Source organism: Myxine glutinosa, chromosome 6 (genome assembly GCF_964187855.1).
Source record: "Myxine glutinosa chromosome 6, kmMyxGlut1.1, whole genome shotgun sequence".
Lineage (NCBI taxonomy): Eukaryota > Metazoa > Chordata > Myxini > Myxiniformes > Myxinidae > Myxine > Myxine glutinosa.
In genome coordinates this window covers 185,116,538-185,135,739 of record NC_136266.1, presented here as the reverse complement: position 1 = coordinate 185,135,739, position 19,202 = coordinate 185,116,538, and the positions used below count along the sequence as shown (strand labels likewise).

Here is a 19,202-nt window from a genome sequence, read left to right as displayed (position 1 = left end):
TCATCTTCTTTTTCAGCCCAGGTTGCCAAATGTATGTTTTTTTTACCTTGTTTGTAATGTCATCTCGTGTTTTTCAGCCCAGGTTGCCCAATGTCTTTTTTTTTTTTACTGTGTTTGTTATGTCATCTTGTGTTTTTCAGCCCAGGTTGCCAAATGTATGTTTTTTTTTTACTGTGTTTGTAATGTCATCTTGTGTTTTTCAGCCCAGGTTGCCAAATGTATGTTTTTTTTACTGTGTTTGTAATGTCATCTTGTGTTTTTCAGCCCAGGTTGCCAAATGTATTTTTTGTTACTGTGTTTGTAATGTCATCTTGTGTTTTTCAGCCCAGGTTGCCAAATGTATGTTTTTTTTACTGTGTTTGTTATGTCATCTTGTGTTTTTCAGCCCAGGTTGCCAAATGTATGTTCTTTTTACTGTGTTTGTAATGTCATCTTGTGTTTTTCAGCCCAGGTAGCTAAATGTATGTTGTTGTTTTTTGTTACCATGTTTGTAATGTCATATAGCGTTTTTTAGCCCGTTGCTAAATGTTTTTTTTTTTTTTACCGTGTTTGTAATGTCACCTAGTGTTTTTCAGCCCAGGTATCTAAATGTAAGGTTTTTTTTTTAACCGTGTTTGTAATGTCATCTTGTGTTTTTCAACCCAGGTAGCTAAATGTATGTTTTTTTTACTGTGTTTGAAATGTCATCTTGTGTTTTTCAGCCCAGGTTGCCAAATGTATTTTCTTTTTACTGTGTTTGTAATGTCATCTTGTGTTTTTCAGCCCAGGTTGCGAAATGTATATGGTTTTTTTTTTTACCGTGTTTGTAATGTCATCTTGTGTTTTTCAGCCCAGGTTGCGAAATGTATATGGTTTTTTTTTTTACCGTGTTTGTAATGTCATCTTGTGTTTTTCAGCCTAGGTTGCTAAATGTATATGGTTTTTTTTTACTGTGTTTGTAATGTCATCTTGTGTTTTTCAGCCTAGGTAGCTAAATGTGTTTTTTTTTACCGTGTTTGTAATGTCATCTTGTGTTTTTCAGCCCAGGTTGCTAAATGTATATGGTTTTTTTTTTACCGTGTTTGTAATGTCATCTCGTGTTTTTCAGCCCAGGTATCTAAATGTAAGGTTTTTTTATTACTGTGTTTGTAATGTCATCTTGTGTTTTTCAGCCTAGGTAGCTAAATGTATGTTTTTTTTTACCATGTTTGTAATGTCATCTTGTGTTTTTCAGCCCAGGTATCTAAATGTAAGGTTTTTTTTTTACTGTGTTTGTAATGTCATCTTGTGTTTTTCAGCCCAGGTAGTTAAATGTTTTGTTTTTTTTACTGTGTTTGTAATGTCATCTTGTGTTTTTCAGCCCAGGTAGCTAAATGTATGTTGTTTTTTTACCGTGTTTGTAATGTCATCTTGTGTTTTTCAGCCCAGGTAGCTAAATGTGTTTTTTTTTTTGCTGTTTGTAATGTCATCTTGTGTTTTTCAGCCCAGGTTGCCAAATGTATTTTTTTTTTACCATGTTTGTAATGTCATCTTGTGTTTTTCAGCCCAGGTTGTGAAATGTTTTTTTTTTTTACTGTGTTTGTAATGTCATCTTGTGTTTTTCAGCCCAGGTAGCTAAATGTATATATATTTTTTACCGTGTTTGTAATGTCATCTTGTGTTTTTCAGCCCAGGTAGCTAAATGTATGTTTTTTTTTTTTACTGTATTTGTAATGTCATCTTGTGTTTTTCAGCCCAGGTTGCCAAATGTATTTTTTTTTTACCGTGTTTGTAATGTCGTCTTGTGTTTTTCAGCCCAGGTAGCTAAATGTATGTTGTTGTTTTTTGTTACCATGTTTGTAATGTCATATAGCGTTTTTTAGCCCTTTGCTAAATGTTTTTTTTTTTTTTACCGTGTTTGTAATGTCACCTAGTGTTTTTCAGCCCAGGTATCTAAATGTATGGTTTTTTTTTTAACCGTGTTTGTAATGTCACCTAGTGTTTTTCAACCCAGGTAGCTAAATGTATGTGTTTTTTTTTTTTTTACCATGTTTGTAATGTCATCTTGTGTTTTTCAGCCCAGGTAGCTAAATGTATGTTTTTTTTACCGTGTTTGTAATGTCATCTTGTTTTTCAGCCCAGGTTGCTAAATGTATATGGTTTTTTTTTTTTTACCGTGTTTGTAATGTCATCTTGTGTTTTTCAGCCCAGGTATCTAAATGTAAGGTTTTTTTTTAAACCGTGTTTGTAATGTCACCTCGTGTTTTTCAGCCCAGGTAGCTAAATGTATATGGTTTTTTTTTTACCGTGATTGTAATGTCACCTCGTGTTTTTCAGCCCAGTTAGCTAAATGTATGGTTTTTTTTTCTGGTTTTTTTTCCGTGTTTGTAATGTCACCTCGTGTTTTTCAGCCCAGGTTGCTAAATGTATATGGGTTTTTTTTTTTACCGTGATTGTAATGTCACCTAGTGTTTTTTCAGTCTCTTAATGCGTTCTAATGCTCCTCGATGTGATCAACACTTGGCAGAAGCCTGTGGTCCTGGACATCACACTATCCATGGCCTGCATTTGGCCGAGTACATTTCTGATCGTTCCTTCCACATTATCTCAGTTAATTGATGTCAGATACCATGTTTTATCTTGAAACACGTCGGCGTGATCAATACCTTGTGATTTACAGTGCAGATCATGACTGTGTAAGCCAGACCTTGTTATTCCGTCTGACACCATCGTGAGTGTAAGGCTTCCAAATGGAAAACGGTTTGTCTTTGTTTTTCCTTTCCTGCAGCACTACCTGTCTGTTGTCCTCATTTTTAGCTCGCCTGGAACATAGTTCCAGGGAGCTTATGGGATAATGCGGCGTGAATCCGTCGTTCTGTAAACACTTGCAACTTCTTCTCCGAAATTGCTGATTGGATTGTTACCCAACTTGGCTAAAATGGTATTTGTTATGTTGCCACTCAAGTTTGTTCATGGCATTTTAAAAAGATCGGAGATTTAGGGGGTCTACCGGGGGTCAACGTAGGTCCAGGTTTGACCCTCCAAAATTTGCTTTCTTCTCTGAAACTACACACACTTTCGATGAAAGTTCACCACATCCTTCATCGCCGGTGATGTACCAAAGTTTGTTCACGGCAAAAGTTTGGGTCTGAGGAGGTTTACTGGGGGGGGAGTGGGGGCACTTTGTATGTTTAATTCATCTCACCAGCTGCATATAATAATTTATCTTCATGGTTTTCAGTCCAAAGGCTGAGCTATATGCCCACCTCCACACATGTACCCTCATATTCTTTCACCTATGGAAAACACTTCCTGAACCTGTTCACTCCTCCTCTCCTATATATGTACAAGAGTATTTTGAAAGTCCTAAGACATTCTTCCTGGTGTTGTAAACTGAACATCAAAAGAAACTTATCACTTTCATTTTTTGAAATGTGCAGCTTTACAAACACGTTTCTTCAATTGTAATGGCTGATTATGTAACGGGAACTTCACTTCAATCACCTGGTTGATCAACAATGGCATGCTTGAGTGGTTCTGTATAGGGATCTTTCCCTTTAATAATGACCCTCATAATGAAATCCTTCAGTTCTCATGGTTAGACATTCATTTACTGCTGTCTATAACCACTCTAGAGGCTTCTGACAGTGAAAACAACAAGAAAATTCAGATGCCACGCCTGACATCTGAACAACGTTTAAGGGTAATTGGGATGCTTGAGGCTGGTGTAAGCCAGCGAACAATTGCCCAACGTCTTGGTTGGTCACAGCCTGCAATTTCCAACCTGGCCAGGCGTTACGGTGAAACTGGAACTGTGAATGATGGTCCACGAAGAGGAAGACCACGGTAACCTCCCCAAACCAAGACCGCTGGATTGTGCTGCAGCATCTTCGTGATCGTTTCCGCCCTGCGACGCAAAAAGCTGCAGTGACAAAAGGTCGCCACAACAACCACATCAGTGTCTCTACTGTGCGGAGACGCTTGAGAAGTCGGGGCCTGGTGGGAAGGAGTCTTTGCAGAGGTCCAGTTTTGAACGCAGTGCATCAGCGGAACAGACCAAGATGGTGTCTGCAGCATCGCCACAGGACACAGCAACAGTGGAGTGCAGTCTTGTTGAGCGATGAGTCCAGATTTTGCCTCCATGCTGCTGATAGGCGTCAACGGCTATGGCGCAGAGGTGGGGAAAGGTATGCATCATGCTGTATTCGCCAGATCAATCGCTGGGGAGAACCCAGTGTGATGGCATGCACTGGCATTTCCACCTGTTTCAGGACACCTCTGGTCATCATTGTAGTCAATCTCACTCATCAGCCTTATGTCAATGAAGTTTTGAGACCTCATCTGCTGCCATTTCTGCAGGCTCATCCTGACATCGTAGATTTCCAGTAGGACAACGCTCGACCCCTTGCTGCTCACCTGACCACCAACTTCCTTCAGGAACAGGGTGTTGAAGTGATAATAATAATAATAATAAAGGAATCTTATATAGCCCCATCAAGCAGAGTAAACGACCCTCATGGCACTTTACATTATCATGCGAACGCACACACACCGCACACACATACACAAACATACACACACACAGACACACCTTCACTCTTGCCCTATTCCTCTCCCTCCCCATTCAAAACCCACAGATGTGTACTCCCCCTCCTCCTCCCCTCCCTCCCCCGCACATGTACACAGACATACTCTCGATCTCTGTCCCACCTCCAACCAAAGGGAAAACAGGACTTAGACTTTGAAAGACTTGTGAAACAGATCGGTTTTGAGGGAGGTTTTAAAGGCAGGAAGAGAGTCAACATGTCGAACAGAGGAAGGCAAGTCATTCCAGAGCAGAGGTGCAGCAAAGGAAAAGGATTTCTCGCCAAACGACTTGGTGCTGGTGCGCGGCGGCTCTCAGGTCATCGAGTCGTCGCTTGAACGAAGCCGTCGCCGAGGTTCATAGAGAGTGAGCAAATCGGAGAGATAGTGAGGTCCCGCTCCACACAATGATTTATAACATAGTGTGCAAATTTTGTATTGCACACGAGCAGAGACAGGCAGCCAGTGTAAAGATTCAAGAAGCGGAGTAACATGGTCAGACTTCTTCGCCTTACAGACAAGACGAGCGGCAGAGTCTTGAACCTTTTGTAACTTATCCAAGAGAAACTGAGGGCAGCCAGCATATAAAGAATTACAATAGTCTAGCCTTGAGAGGACAAGGGCACAGACCAGTAAGAAAGTGGCGAATGGATGCGATCTTTCGCAGCTGAAAGTATGCTGATTTGCAAGCTTGAAGTACTTGCTTGGAAAATGTCATGTTTCAATCGAAAACCACACCAAGGTTCTTGGCCGAGGAAACAAAGTTTACATCGGTTTCACCAACATGAATAGTGGTAGGAAGTGAACATTGTAGAGGACATCTGTGCGATCTTACAATCATAGACCCTGTTTTAGCATCGTTCAGGTGGTTTGTTTTGGGTCATCCACGCCTTCACGTCGGCAATACAGCCTTCTAACACTTCAACAGTGGGCACGATTTGTTGAATCGTGCTTCCTTTGTACAGCTGATTGTCGTCCGCAAAGGCGTGGTGATCAACTGAATGTCTGGCAACAAGATCAAATAGAGGCTGAGTGTACAGCGATGACTTGGATGCCTTATTCCCCTGACCTCAATCCCCTTTAGCATTTATGGGATGAGCTTGGTCGACGTCTTGCATCGAGATCAACGGCTGTCAATCGGCAAATGCCATTCAAGGCTTGCAGGAGGAGTGGGACAGACTTACCCAGGACAGCATCAGACGCCTGGTACAGAGCATGCGTCGGAGGTGTCCAGCCTGCATCACAGCTCAGAGAGGACACACACGATATTGAGGACTGCTGTCATTCTGTCCTTGACTGTTAGGAGAGTTGTGTCCATTCCTGTGTCATTTTTTCACTGTATTCAGGTGCGTGCCTTTGTGTTGCAGTGCTGTGACTTGTTGCACCACCCCTTGTGATGTTCATGCTTTTTTTTTTCTTTTTTTTTGTGATTGAGGCAACCTCTTGTTTATCGACATGTGTTTAGTAAAGATAGCTGAACTTTACCTCTGTGTTCAAATATTTTTCATTTTTGCGTCGAGGATTTCAATGAGTGTCCTAAAATCTAAAGATTTCACGAGTTTCTTTTGATGTTGAGTATATTTTGGTTGATGTGAGGTCTCAGTTTAATTTGTCTGGCACCTCCATGGCGACATTCTTGGCTGCAATCATCTCGCTCAGGCCCGTATCATAGAAGTCTCTTTTCCTCAAAGCTCCACGTGCCCCTGAGAAGTAAACCAGGCTATCATGCATGGACAGCCAAATTGACTTAAGTGTGCCGAAGTAATCCTTCAAGGACGGTGTTAATGCCAGCTTGTAACAAAATGTTTGAAAGTGATACTGAACATAGAATCGGATTGGGAATGTCAACTTCGAACCTCTTTTTCTCACAACTTATCGTGTTTGATAACCTCGTTTGCTTTTCAGCATCCCATATCTCCCGCTCCATTTTTACCTCCGTCACCAAAAGTGGACCGAGGTTATGTTTTCACCCCTGTATGTCTTTGTTTTTATGTGAGCAGGACGTCTCAAAAAGTTAAGAACGGATTCGGACGAAATTTGGTGGACAGGTTGGGTGTGTGACACGGACGAATTTATTCGATTTTGGCAAAGATCCGGATCCGAGAATTTGTTTAAGTGAATCTTCACCATTGAGAGATAGGTCCAAAAACTACATATATATATATGCAGGATATATGAAAAAATTGTGGACGGATAATGACAAAACTTTGTGGATGAGTTGGGTAGGTGAGGAGAACAAGATGATTCTATTTTGGTTCAGGTGTGTCTCCAGGTCCGGATCCAGATCCAGTGGGATCCAAAACGTAAACTGTTCATCTAATCATTGAAGTCGCAGTGTATGATGTAGTTTCTATTTTCTTCATTTTCAATTGCAGGATATAAGTGGTGATGTCTTGTATTGAACATTGCTCTTGCTCCCATGGTGTGTGCTCATATTACACTTTTAAAAAGTTTGATCTTCTTCATTTTATTACTTTCCTCCGTTTTTACGTCATCTCCTCTCGATTCTCAATGGGTTATGATATCCGGATGTCCGTCTGTCCGTCCGTTCATTAACTTTTTGCTATTTTGTTACTCCTCCCTTATCTCCCGACTGTTTGTTCTGAAACGTCACACATGGATACAACACAGTATCCCACACAATCTCTCGGGCTTCGATTTTTCCATTTCAGATCATGGGGGTTCCCAGGAGGAGGGTTACCGCCCCCCAAGCTTTGGATCTCTACTCCTCCCTTATTTACAAACCGATTGATCTGAAACCTGATGCAGCCCTTCTACTCGATGGTCCGCAGGATTACTCTGTCTTGCATTTTTCTATTTTAGATCAGGTAGCTCCCAGGGGGGGAGGGGGCGGTTGCCCCACATCAGCAACAAGGTTGGTCACCTACAACCCCAAGAGATGACCGTCAGCCCACTCTCGAGGGGGGGGGGGATTGTATTTATTTATTTTATTGTGGAAATATTTGTTTTGCCTGTGCATTTATATATATTTTTAGTTTATTTTGCAAGACTAAACTTCATTGTACTTTTTTATTTTTACTAATTAGCTTTGAAAGAACTACTTTACTTTGCACTCTTCTGCCAAAGGTGGGGTGAAAGGTGGAGTCTCAGGTGCCGTGGTATGTAATGCATGATATACGTGCCCTCAGTCGTTCTGCTACATTCATTCTGTCTTGTTTTCTCATGTCTTTTGCATCGTGGTCCATTGTAATGTCCTATGGAGGTCTGTCTATGTTTGTATTTAGTCTGTCTTAGATGTCTTTTATCGAGTGATGGTTATACTTGCTGCTGCTGCTGCTGCTGCTGCTACTTACTAATGGGATCGTCACAAGCGGTATGTTTTACTTCCTTGCAGCAAGGATGCTCTCCTTTTATTTCCATGTACTCTCAAACTCTCAAATGCTAAAAAGCAGTTACTCATTCTTGTACATAGAAGTTAAAGCCTGAAAGAACGCTTCAGAACTTGACCGACAAGGTGGTGCGCTCAGTTTTCCTGTGGGATCACCGGAAGGTTGTGGCACGTGTGTGTTTGTGACTTTTCTGATTGTAATGCAAACTTGTAACTCAACAAAAACCACTTATGAAATGCAATTTATAGGCATGAGGATTGCTATTTTTAGCTCATTTTTAGCTCTTTATAGTTCATTCTTGCTATTTTGAGATTACATGCATCACTAACTGGAAAGCTGAAATTTCGCATACCGATGGAACTCGAAGCCACAATTCCAGGGGGAAAAATCCCAAGAACTATACTACAACGAAGTTTATTGCATGCTCACAAACCCCCATGCTTCCCACAGAAAGCAAAGTTGAAAGATGGCAAACCGTTCGACCAGAAATGATACAATATCAAATTGTGAGTTGCATTTGTTTCCCATTTTGACCCACATGACCCCAAGTCCCCACCACTGGGGCATGAACCGGGGGTCAAATCCAAAAAATCGTTACATATTTAATGTGTCATCCAATGCTTATTGCATATACAAAGTTTCATTAAAATGTTTATAAACATGCAAGATGACACCGCTCTTGAACCTTCTTCTTTTGTGGTGATCATAACTACCACGTTTTGTCAATTTCTGCCCAACCGTTTAGGAGGAGATGGCGTGACAGATGAACGGACGGACAGAGCAGATTTCAATATCCCCCCCGCCCCCCCCCCCCAAATAACCCTGTAACCTCCTCCCGTGATGGTGGGGAACGACTTACGGTTTCCGCTTGTACACGTGGCACTGTACAAGTGGTTTACTAACCCCTGCTGGAAACAGGGGAGATTGAGGTTGGGGAAACAATACCAATTCTGAAAGAAATCCTTCTTGCTCCCTGAAGGAGCGGGTACTACCTGTCTATGAAAAATATGCAAAATGACTTGTTCTGTATGGTATTGCATTTATTATTCAGTCAGGAATGTAATGCAGACAAGACATAGAATCACCATCTCTCTCACAGCCAATCATGGAAATCCTTACCAATCTAAATTCAATCAACGTATCAAAAAGGAAAGATGTTAACTTCACACGATAATCCAAATTTCACTTTTTTTCGGCTTCGGTAAGTTTCAGATCCACCCCTTTAATGATTGTCTTTGACATTGCATCATAAACGCCACCTTTTTTCGTTGCCTAGCAACGCATAACAATAGAAACAGTAGTTTCATTTTCTAACTTTTGACTTTTTTTACGTAAAAAATACTATACCTGCAAACTGTTAAAGAAGAGCTCATTCTGATCTCTCATTCTTAATTGCCTCCGCCACCGAAGATGTGCGGAGGTTGTGTTTTCACCCCATCTGTCTGTGAACAGGATATCTCAAAAAGTTGTGCATGTGTGATAAGGACGAATTGATTCAATTTTGGTGACGATCCAGATACGAGATCCACCATTGAGTGATAGGGCCAAAACCGATATGCTTTATAACATGGTATTTCCAAAACTTGTCGATGGATTATGAAAAAAATTAACTAGGTGAATGAGTTGATGAGGCGACAAGACCAAGCCCATCAGATTTTGGTTCAGGTCCGGATCCAGATCCGGCCTATCAGTGGGATACACAATGTAACCAGTTCAGCCCGGCGGAGGTGTGCGCTCCACCGAGTAACACTCTAGTTTAGTTGATGTGTTCAGCTACTTGAAGAATGCAAGTACAATCCACTTCATCAAATGTCATCAAAAAAATTACATCAATTGATGTGGCAATTTCACAGAACTTACCAAAGGAGACGTCAATCATGGATGTGTCAATATCTAGACAATTAAGGAATTCCTAGAAAATAAAAACTAATTTATGTAGAAAGGAATGAGGGGTGTAAGGCCATAGTCATGGCTAAACCTGTTCTTGCAGATAAAAAATAAAATGTAAATTTTCTATTGGGGCTATGTATGTACATGTACAGTAGTGATGGAAAGTGAGGTAATAAAGACAGCAAAATTAAAAATGGAGGTAATACGCCAGTTATTGCTGGTATTTGGTGTCCACAATATGAGAATAATCTCTGCAGATAGGTTTGTAGTAGGTTGGTATGTCAAAAACGGTGTGTGTGTGTGTGTGTGTGTGTGTGTGTGTGTGTGTGTGTGTGTGTGTGTGTGTGTGTGTGTGTGTGTGTGTGTGTGTGTGTGTGTGTGTGTTTTTTTTTTCTCTTTTTTAAACTTTAATATTGCACCGGTCAACTTCATACATGGAAACGATCAACAACATTTGAATGATGACAAATTGAGGACAAACGGTGTGTGATTGCTTGCAAGCTTCACTGAGGGAAGGAATAGAGTTCCTGCACTCTGCACATGCCGTCACGCCTGTGATAATTATTGTACTTGTACAGCAACAATAGTTGTTCGACTGTACCTAATATTCTACCGTTAACAACAACTATCTTTAAAGGTGGTTTCCTATTGTTGCCACTGCCGGAATGTATGTAATATTCCACCATTAACCACACCCATTTAGGTTTCATTGGCCCTCAGTTAATTGTATCACTGTGGCCCCGCACCTACCAGGCTGATTGAGGGGGTGATACCGCCAACCCCTCTTGGCCACTTATTGCCACAAGCGCAGGTATGCAGCTACGCTTACTTTGGAATGCTTCTTTTGTGGAAAATGCTGTGAAGTTATGAAAAATTGAAGTAGTCATGGACCTTCCCGCTATAAAATGCAGTAGATTCATGTTCAAACCAAGCCCTCAGATTAAACCGATTTTGAGTTAGGCTGTCTGAACAGAAGAAGAAGATTACAATTGGCCTATTTTGGGTCCATCTGTTTTGTAGTTCAGCGATGCTGTCCAAGAGTTTCATGAGTGCTATCTAAGCCTAGTGTTCGCTTAACAGTTAAGGTAACTGGCATAAGACCTTAGGGTGTTGAGTTTGAGCCCCTGTTGCGCCATTGAAATAACACCAGGTGGGTTGACAGCTTCCTTTAGAGGTCGGCAAAATGAGTAACAACTTACTGGTAACAGAGGTACTGCATCAGCAGCACAGCCACGCTTCCAGAAAAGTATGCAACCAGCAGCCAGATAATCACATGTAGTGAGGCTGTTACCGACTTCCTCAATGTCGGTGTCAAAATGACTGCAACTGCCAGCGAAGTTCCTGGACCTGTCACACCTGCACACAGATTCGTCAAACCTGCCCACGCTCCTGGCTTGAGCTGCAAAACACTTGTGCGTGCTTTGTAAAGACATGTAAACAAAGGAAAATAACATAAAAATGTACATCGAGAGGTTTGAATAGGGGAGGACAAACAGTAGGCTATGGAAAGCAACTACCTCACTGTACATACACCACAAATATCTATTGCACAAATAGTCCGTCACACTTATCTAAACGTATGCGAAGAAATAACCATCATTCTACTAATCCGTTTTATTAACCCCTAAAGATCATTCCCACAATAATACAAAACCCAGAGTGCAACAAGCACTTACACTCAATGTGGGAAGGGAAGCCAGGCAAAGTGTTTGAAGGATATGGGGATCGAAACAGCTCCTAGGTGGGCAGGTCTCTCTCATGAGCAGCATGGACCAGCCCACAGCCACGGCACCTAGCAGAGAGGAGAAGAAGCATACAACAGAGTAAAGGAATATGGAGCAAAGTGGGACCATCCGTGTACAGCCCTCGACTGCTGCTTGCTCGCTGCCCTTCTCCTCCAACTCTTACTGGCTTCTCACTTCACTGATCACACTTGTGTGTGACCCCCATTTATTGCCATGCCAACAGCGTCTGAGCATTCCCTCATCCCGCACCAGCCCCACCACTCATGTGACACAGTTTCTGCCATGGTGGCATCATGCAGGCCGGCGGCGTCACAGTGCCTATTGAACCATCGCTGGCCGTGGAGAGGTTTTTCAAAACCATACAGGATGCAAATGCATCTAACATCCCTTCTGTTCTCACCCCATCTTCACATTGTCTGGTTTTACAGAGAGAACACGTACTAATTACACTCTCCAGTCTAATGCCAATGTCAACTATACCGCTCCTCACGGAATACATAAAAACAGGACAACTTCACTCCAACAGGTCCCTGGTTAAAACAAACGTTCTAACCTCTGCGAACACACGAACCTAACACAAGCTATTTTTTACCCCCTCCAACGCAACATTTGATTTATTGGATCCCATAAAATTTGTTCCTGTACAGTACAAATCTGTTTGGATCCATAACACAATCAGGAATAAAGGATACATCTCCAAGAAGGTGGAGAAACATCTTTCGATTCATTGATTATTTCCTGGCAATTGATGATGGGTTTGCTTATTTTTCATCGGCTTGATGATGATATCTATTTTAAAGAACTGGTATTAAAAAAAGAAAACCAAACTCACACCTCAGTCTCTTTTTCTTTTTAGAATTACAAATCTATATCGACAATAATAAATTTCACAACAAATTGTTTGATAAACGAGATGCTTTTCCATCCATTTTGTATCAATGTGCCCCTTGGACAACAACGTTCCGAGAGAGCTCTTCTATGGTAGAGTTTGGGTGAAATAATCAGACTGGGGAGAACAACCACATAGCAGAGAGCGTATCAATAGATTGAAATGCACTAAACTTATGAATATATTAAAACATCATCACACATTTACCAATCAATACAGCACTGAACTTATGAATATATTAAAACATCATCACACATTTATTAATCAATACACACTGAACAAATCAATAGGTTAAAACAGATAATCACATGTTTACTAATCAATACAGCACTGAACTTATCAATATATTAAAACTGATAATCACATGTTTAATAATTAATACAGTACTGAACATATCAATATATAGAACCACCTTTAGAAGCCATTTTTCCCCGCAGAGCAGGGGTTGTCCTTTTTCAGGCACCTTGGTCCCCTTTTTGAAGCAATGTTTAATGGCCGGATGCTCTACCTGCCGCCAACCCTGTTACTCGCCTCTTGCGACACACAGGGAATTACCAGTGAACTGGTACTCAATTTGCCGACCTTGGAAGGATGACAGGCTGAGTCAACCCCCCTAGCGTTAATTCAGCGATCGACCGGGATTCGAACCCAGGATCCGAGGATCCTAAGCCGGAACCCTAACCGCAAAGCCAACATCAGGCTGAATGTATCAATATATGAAAACAAATCATCACATATTTACTAATTAATACACCATTGAACTTATCAATATATTAAAACCGATAATCACATGTTTACTTATTGATACAGCATTGAACTTATCAATATATTAAAACCGATAATCACATGTTTACTTATTGATACAGCATTGAACTTATCAATATATTAAAACATATAATCACATGTTTACTAATTAATACAGCATTGAACTCATCGATATATTAAAACATATAATCACATGTTTACTAATTAATACAGCATTGAACTCATCGATATATTAAAACATATAATCACATGTTTACTAATTAATACAGCATTGAACTCGTCGATATATTAAAACATATAATCACATGTTTACTAATTAATACAGCATTGAACTCATCGATATATTAAAACATATAATCACATGTTTACTAATTAATACAGCATTGAACTCATCGATATATTAAAACATATAATCACATGTTTACTAATTAATACAGCATTGAACTCATCGATATATTAAAACATATAATCACATGTTTACTAATTAATACAGCATTGAACTCATCGATATATTAAAACATATAATCATATGTTTACTAATTGATACAGCATTGAACTCATCGATATATTAAAACATATAATCACATGTTTACTAATTAATACAGCATTGAACTCATCGATATATTAAAACATATAATCACATGTTTACTTATTGATACAGCATTGAACTCATCGATATATTAAAACATATAATCACATGTTTACTAATTAATACAGCATTGAACTCATCGATATATTAAAACATATAATCACATGTTTACTAATTGATACAGCATTGAACTCATCGATATATTAAAACATATAATCACATGTTTACTTATTGATACAGCATTGAACTCATCGATATATTAAAACATATAATCACATGTTTACTAATTAATACAGCACTGAACTTATCAATAGATTAAAACATAGAATCACATGTTTACTTATTGATACAGCATTGAACTCATCGATATATTAAAACATATAATCACATGTTTACTAATTGATACAGCATTGAACTCATCGATATATTAAAACATATAATCACATGTTTACTTATTGATACAGCATTGAACTCATCGATATATTAAAACATATAATCACATGTTTACTAATTAATACAGCACTGAACTTATCAATAGATTAAAACATAGAATCACATGTTTACTTATTGATACAGCATTGAACTCATCGATATATTAAAACATAGAATCACATGTTTACTCATTAATAAACCATTGAAGTTATCGACGTCCATCGCACGAGGGATGATGCACCTTGTGATGTCATGAACTGACTGTGGAGGACCAGGAATCCAAACCAGACTTGACCTCTCTCTGACTGTTCCCTTTCGTGGTTTTAGACATCAACATATTTTAAACATCAACATCTGAAGAAGACTTCCGTGGACCAATGGCGCTCTCGTGTGGTGTTTGGAGCACTGCAGGTTATTTCCAATTCTTAAAACAGTGAAGAAAGCAATTATATGACATTCCTACTAAAACAGAGAAGGCTTCATTCATGAAAACAAATTATTGTCAAACATTCATTTCATTTTTTTATTTATTGTCCACGTAAAGCATGGAAATTTTTCATCTACTGGCGATTCCATCCAAAATGGGGTGCATCACATCCTTTTCACATTAGCAAGAAACATGCGGATTGAATTCGGGACAACATTACCAATGATAGTCTAAAACGACAGTACAAGGTAAGTGACCATGAACAAATACTTGAACGATTAAAAGAAAAACTAGAACGACATTCGGTAGAGCACATACCTCCTCCGCCAGGTGAACGGTTTACGTTTTGTATCCCACTGGTAGGCCAGATCTGGATTCGGATCTGAACCAAAATCTAATCGGTTTGTTCTTGTCGCGTCACTGTGTTATCCACCAAGTTTTATGTTAACCCGTCCACAACGTTTTGAGATATCATGCTCACAGACAAACAAGGGTGAAAACATAACCTCCGTCCACCTTTTGTGGCGGAAGTAACAAATGTCAAGTCGGTGTGATGGGTCTTGGATTATCCTGTGAACCTTCAGCACCTTTGTCACTAAAGTAAAGGTTTATCCGTATTACATGCTGGGCTATTTTTCTGGGCCTTTAAAAAAAAATTCTTTTCATTTATCTATTGACTTTAATTATCAAATGTAAGTTACATACAAGTATACAATTGAAAATAAGAATACTTTGAATCAAACACTCACAGAAAAGAACCATAATGCTATTTTCGACATGAAACTTTCAATTCCCTTAAAAAGTACAATCTTTGATTTGCCTTGCTGGCCAACACTCGGGCATTTTGGCCAACGCTCGGGCATTTTGGCCAGCGCTCGGGCATTTTTGGCCAGGGCTCGGGAATTTTGGCCAGGGCTCGGGCATTTTGGCCAGCGCTCGGGCATTTTGGCCAGCGCTCGGGCGTTTTGGCCAGCGCTCGGGCGTTTTGGCCAGCGCTCGGGAGTTTTGGCCAACGCTCGGGAACTTTGGCCAGCGCTCGGGAACTTTGGCCAGCGCTCGGGAACTTTGGCCAGCGCTCGGGAACTTTGGCCAGCGCTCGGGAACTTTGGCCAGCGCTCGGGAACTTTGGCCAGCGCTCGGGAACTTTGGCCAGCGCACGGGAACTTTGGCCAGCGCTCGGGAACTTTGGCCAGCGCTCGGGAACTTTGGCCAGCGCTCGGGAACTTTGGCCAGCGCTCGGGAACTTTGGCCCGCGCTCGGGAACTTTGGCCCGCGCTCGGGAACTTTGGCCCGCGCTCGGGAACTTTGGCCCGCGCTCGGGAACTTTGGCCCGCGCTCGGGAACTTTGGCCCGCGCTCGGGAACTTTGGCCCGCGCTCGGGAACTTTGGCCCGCGCTCGGGAACTTTGGCCCGCGCTCGGGAACTTTGGCCCGCGCTCGGGAACTTTGGCCCGCGCTCGGGAACTTTGGCCCGCGCTCGGGAACTTTGGCCCGCGCTCGGGAACTTTGGCCCGCGCTCGGGAACTTTGGCCCGCGCTCGGGAACTTTGGCCCGCGCTCGGGAACTTTGGCCCGCGCTCGGGAACTTTGGCCCGCGCTCGGGAACTTTGGCCCGCGCTCGGGAACTTTGGCCCGCGCTCGGGAACTTTGGCCCGCGCTCGGGAACTTTGGCCCGCGCTCGGGAACTTTGGCCCGCGCTCGGGAGTTTGGGCCCGCGCTCGGGAGTTTGGGCCCGCGCTCGGGAGTTTTGGCCCGCGCTCGGGAGTTTTGGCCCGCGCTCGGGAGTTGTGGCCAGCGCTCGGGAGTTGTGGCCAGCGCTCGGGAGTTGTGGCCAGCGCTCGGGAGTTGTGGCCAGCGCTCGGGAGTTGTGGCCAGCGCTCGGGAGTTGTGGCCAGCGCTCGGGAGTTGTGGCCAACGCTCGGGAGTTGTGGCCAACGCTCGGGAGTTGTGGCCAACGCTCGGGAATTGTGGCCAACGCTCGGGAATTGTGGCCAACGCTCGGGAATTGTGGCCAACGCTCGGGAATTGTGGCCAACGCTCGGGAATTGTGGCCAACGCTCGGGAATTGTGGCCAACGCTCGGGAGTTTTGGCCCGCGCTCGGGAGTTTTGGCCCGCGCTCGGGAGTTTTGGCCCGCGCTCGGGAGTTTTGGCGCGCGCTCGGGAGTTTTGGCCCGCGCTCGGGAGTTTTGGCGCGCGCTCGGGAGTTTTGGCCCGCGCTCGGGAGTTTTGGCCCGCGCTCGGGAGTTGTGGCCAACGCTCGGGAGTTGTGGCCAACGCTCGGGAGTTGTGGCCAACGCTCGGGAATTGTGGCCAACGCTCGGGAATTGTGGCCAACGCTCGGGAATTGTGGCCAACGCTCGGGAATTGTGGCCAACGCTCGGGAATTGTGGCCAACGCTCGGGAATTTTGGCCAACGCTCGGGAATTTTGGCCAACGCTCGGGAATTTTGGCCAACGCTCGGGAATTTTGGCCAACGCTTACACTCTGCTGTCCAATCAACGGAATTCTGTTAAACAAACTGTTAAACTAATTCTGCTGTCTCTGTTAAACCAACACCCTCTTCGGTTTATCCATGTAGCTTTCACTCTGCTGCCCTCTTTGATTTCTCCATGCGGCTTACACTCTGCTGCCCTCTTTGGTTTCTCCATGCGGCTTGCACTCTGCTGCCCTCTTTGGTTTATCCATTTAGCTTACACAGTGCTGCCCTCTTTGACTTCTCCATGTAGCTTACACAGTGCTGCCCTCTTTGATTTCTCCATGTAGCTTACACAGTGCTGCCCTCTTTGATTTCTCCATGTAGCTTACACAGTGCTGCCCTCTTTGATTTCTCCATGTAGCCTACACAGTGCTGCCCTCTTTGATTTCTCCATGTAGCCTACACAGTGCTGCCCTCTTTGATTTCTCCATGTAGCTTACACAGTGCTGACCCTCACGTGATATACTCGGATAACTATGATCCTCACGTGATATACTCGGATAACTATGACCCTCATGTGATGTACTCGGAAAACTATGACCCTCGCGTGATGTACTCGGAAAACTATGACCCTCGCGTGATGTACTCGGATAACTATGATCCTCATGTGATATACTCGGATAACTCTGACCCTCATGTGATGTACTCGGATAACTGTGATCCTCACGTGATGTACTCGGAAAACTATGACCCTCACGTGATATACTCGGATAACTATGACCCTCACGTGATGTACTCGGATAACTATGACCCTCACGTGATATACTCGGATAACTATGACCCTCGTGTGATGTACTCGGATAACTATGATCCTCACGTGATATACTCGGATAACTCTGACCCTCACGTGATGTACCCGGATAACTATGATCCTCACGTGATGTACTCGGATAACTATGACCCTCGCGTGATGTACTCGGATAACTATGACCCTCGCGTGATGTACTCGGATAACTATGACCCTCGCGTGATGTACTCGGATAACTATGACCCTCACGTGATGGACTCTGATAACTATGACCCTCACGTGATGTACTCGAATAACTATGACCCTCGCGTCCTCCGGCCCGGATGAGCCCATGATAGATTGACAGACACACTCACCGAATAACGGTTCTGTACCAATTCCCTGCTGCCTGTTCCTCAATATCCGTGTCGTATGTGCGAATCTCACTTGGTGGTCGTGAAGCATCATCCTAAACGAGGCACAAAATGTACAATTTTTACCTGGCGGGTGCGAGTTTACAAGGTCGTAAATGAAAGTTGTAAAGGAATGAGAATGCTTGGTAACGGTGTGTGACGGAGAAAAGTGTCGTGGTGGTGGTGGTGGTGTGTCCCACATGGAGCACACCTGAGCCAGCCCAGGTACCGAACAAATGACACTTCCGGCTCCAGTACCGCCTGCTGTCCGAGTCGTGAATTGTGCGAATAGTTTCTCTTGGAGATCCCCGAGGAGCAAATCCGCGAAACCACAAATGTTCCTGCGCTCTTGGAGTTTTCCCAACGCGGAATATCAAAGAGGATTCGTCGAACATCACGTGACCGGGGAGTGAAGTCCCTTTGTTGAAGTTCAAAAATAAATTTCCGCTCCTTGTCCTTTTCCCTTCCACCGAAACCCTTCCGATCCCGGCTCGACTTTCATGGCGCAGGTCGCCCCTTCCCACCGCATCCGCCGCTCGAATTCCCGGAACAACAACAACAAACACCGCCATTGCCTCGGCGAGGTTCCCTCGGGTTCTTCTCCTTCGCTTTGGGCGGCCCCGTGGGACGAGCCGTGCAGCAATACCGGGAAAGCGAGCGAGCGGGAAACGCACTCATAACGCCATGTGCCCCTCGGTACCCCCGCCGCTTCCACCGCCCGCACTGCAGCACCGATTTCCTTGTCCATCTCACCCGGAGCTGCCAACCAATCCCCGGTCCTCTGCCTTGTCCCCAAATGCGTCGCAAAGAATCAATTTAATCATCCAAACTTTTTCCAACGAAAGTTTGTTTTGGTTACACGAGGAGCTTCGGTCATGGAGTGTTTTCATCCCATGTTCAAGGTGGATGGTCGTACTTGATGCTCTCAAGATTACTGTCGTGTAAGATGCACATCTAA

At 43.1% G+C, this 19,202-nt stretch overlaps 1 protein-coding gene and 1 long non-coding RNA gene across 8 annotated transcripts in view; one reads left to right on the top strand and one right to left on the bottom strand.

The window, feature by feature from the left end:
• BCL6B (BCL6B transcription repressor) overlaps positions 1 to 19,202 on the top strand; it is a 60,067-nt gene that overhangs the window by 26,886 nt on the left and 13,979 nt on the right. The window contains exons 2-3 of one of the 7 annotated variants that reach the window (XM_078780993.1): positions 7,788 to 7,876; positions 10,486 to 10,593. The exons of 2 other annotated variants lie outside the window; for them this stretch is intronic. The gene's annotated coding sequence lies outside the window, so the exon portion shown is untranslated. Of the gene's footprint in view, positions 1 to 7,629; positions 7,662 to 7,787; positions 7,877 to 10,485; positions 10,594 to 18,828; positions 19,186 to 19,202 lie in introns of those variants that run through there. 4 more of the 7 variants (XM_078780991.1, XM_078780990.1, XM_078780989.1 and 1 more) reach the window with 4 other exon arrangements.
• On the bottom strand, positions 11,468 to 18,585 carry LOC144892702 (uncharacterized). The gene is made up of 3 exons (XR_013623918.1): positions 18,456 to 18,585; positions 18,209 to 18,300; positions 11,468 to 11,574 (listed from the first exon to the last, which is right to left on the bottom strand). It is a non-coding gene; the product is annotated as an uncharacterized LOC144892702 (long non-coding RNA).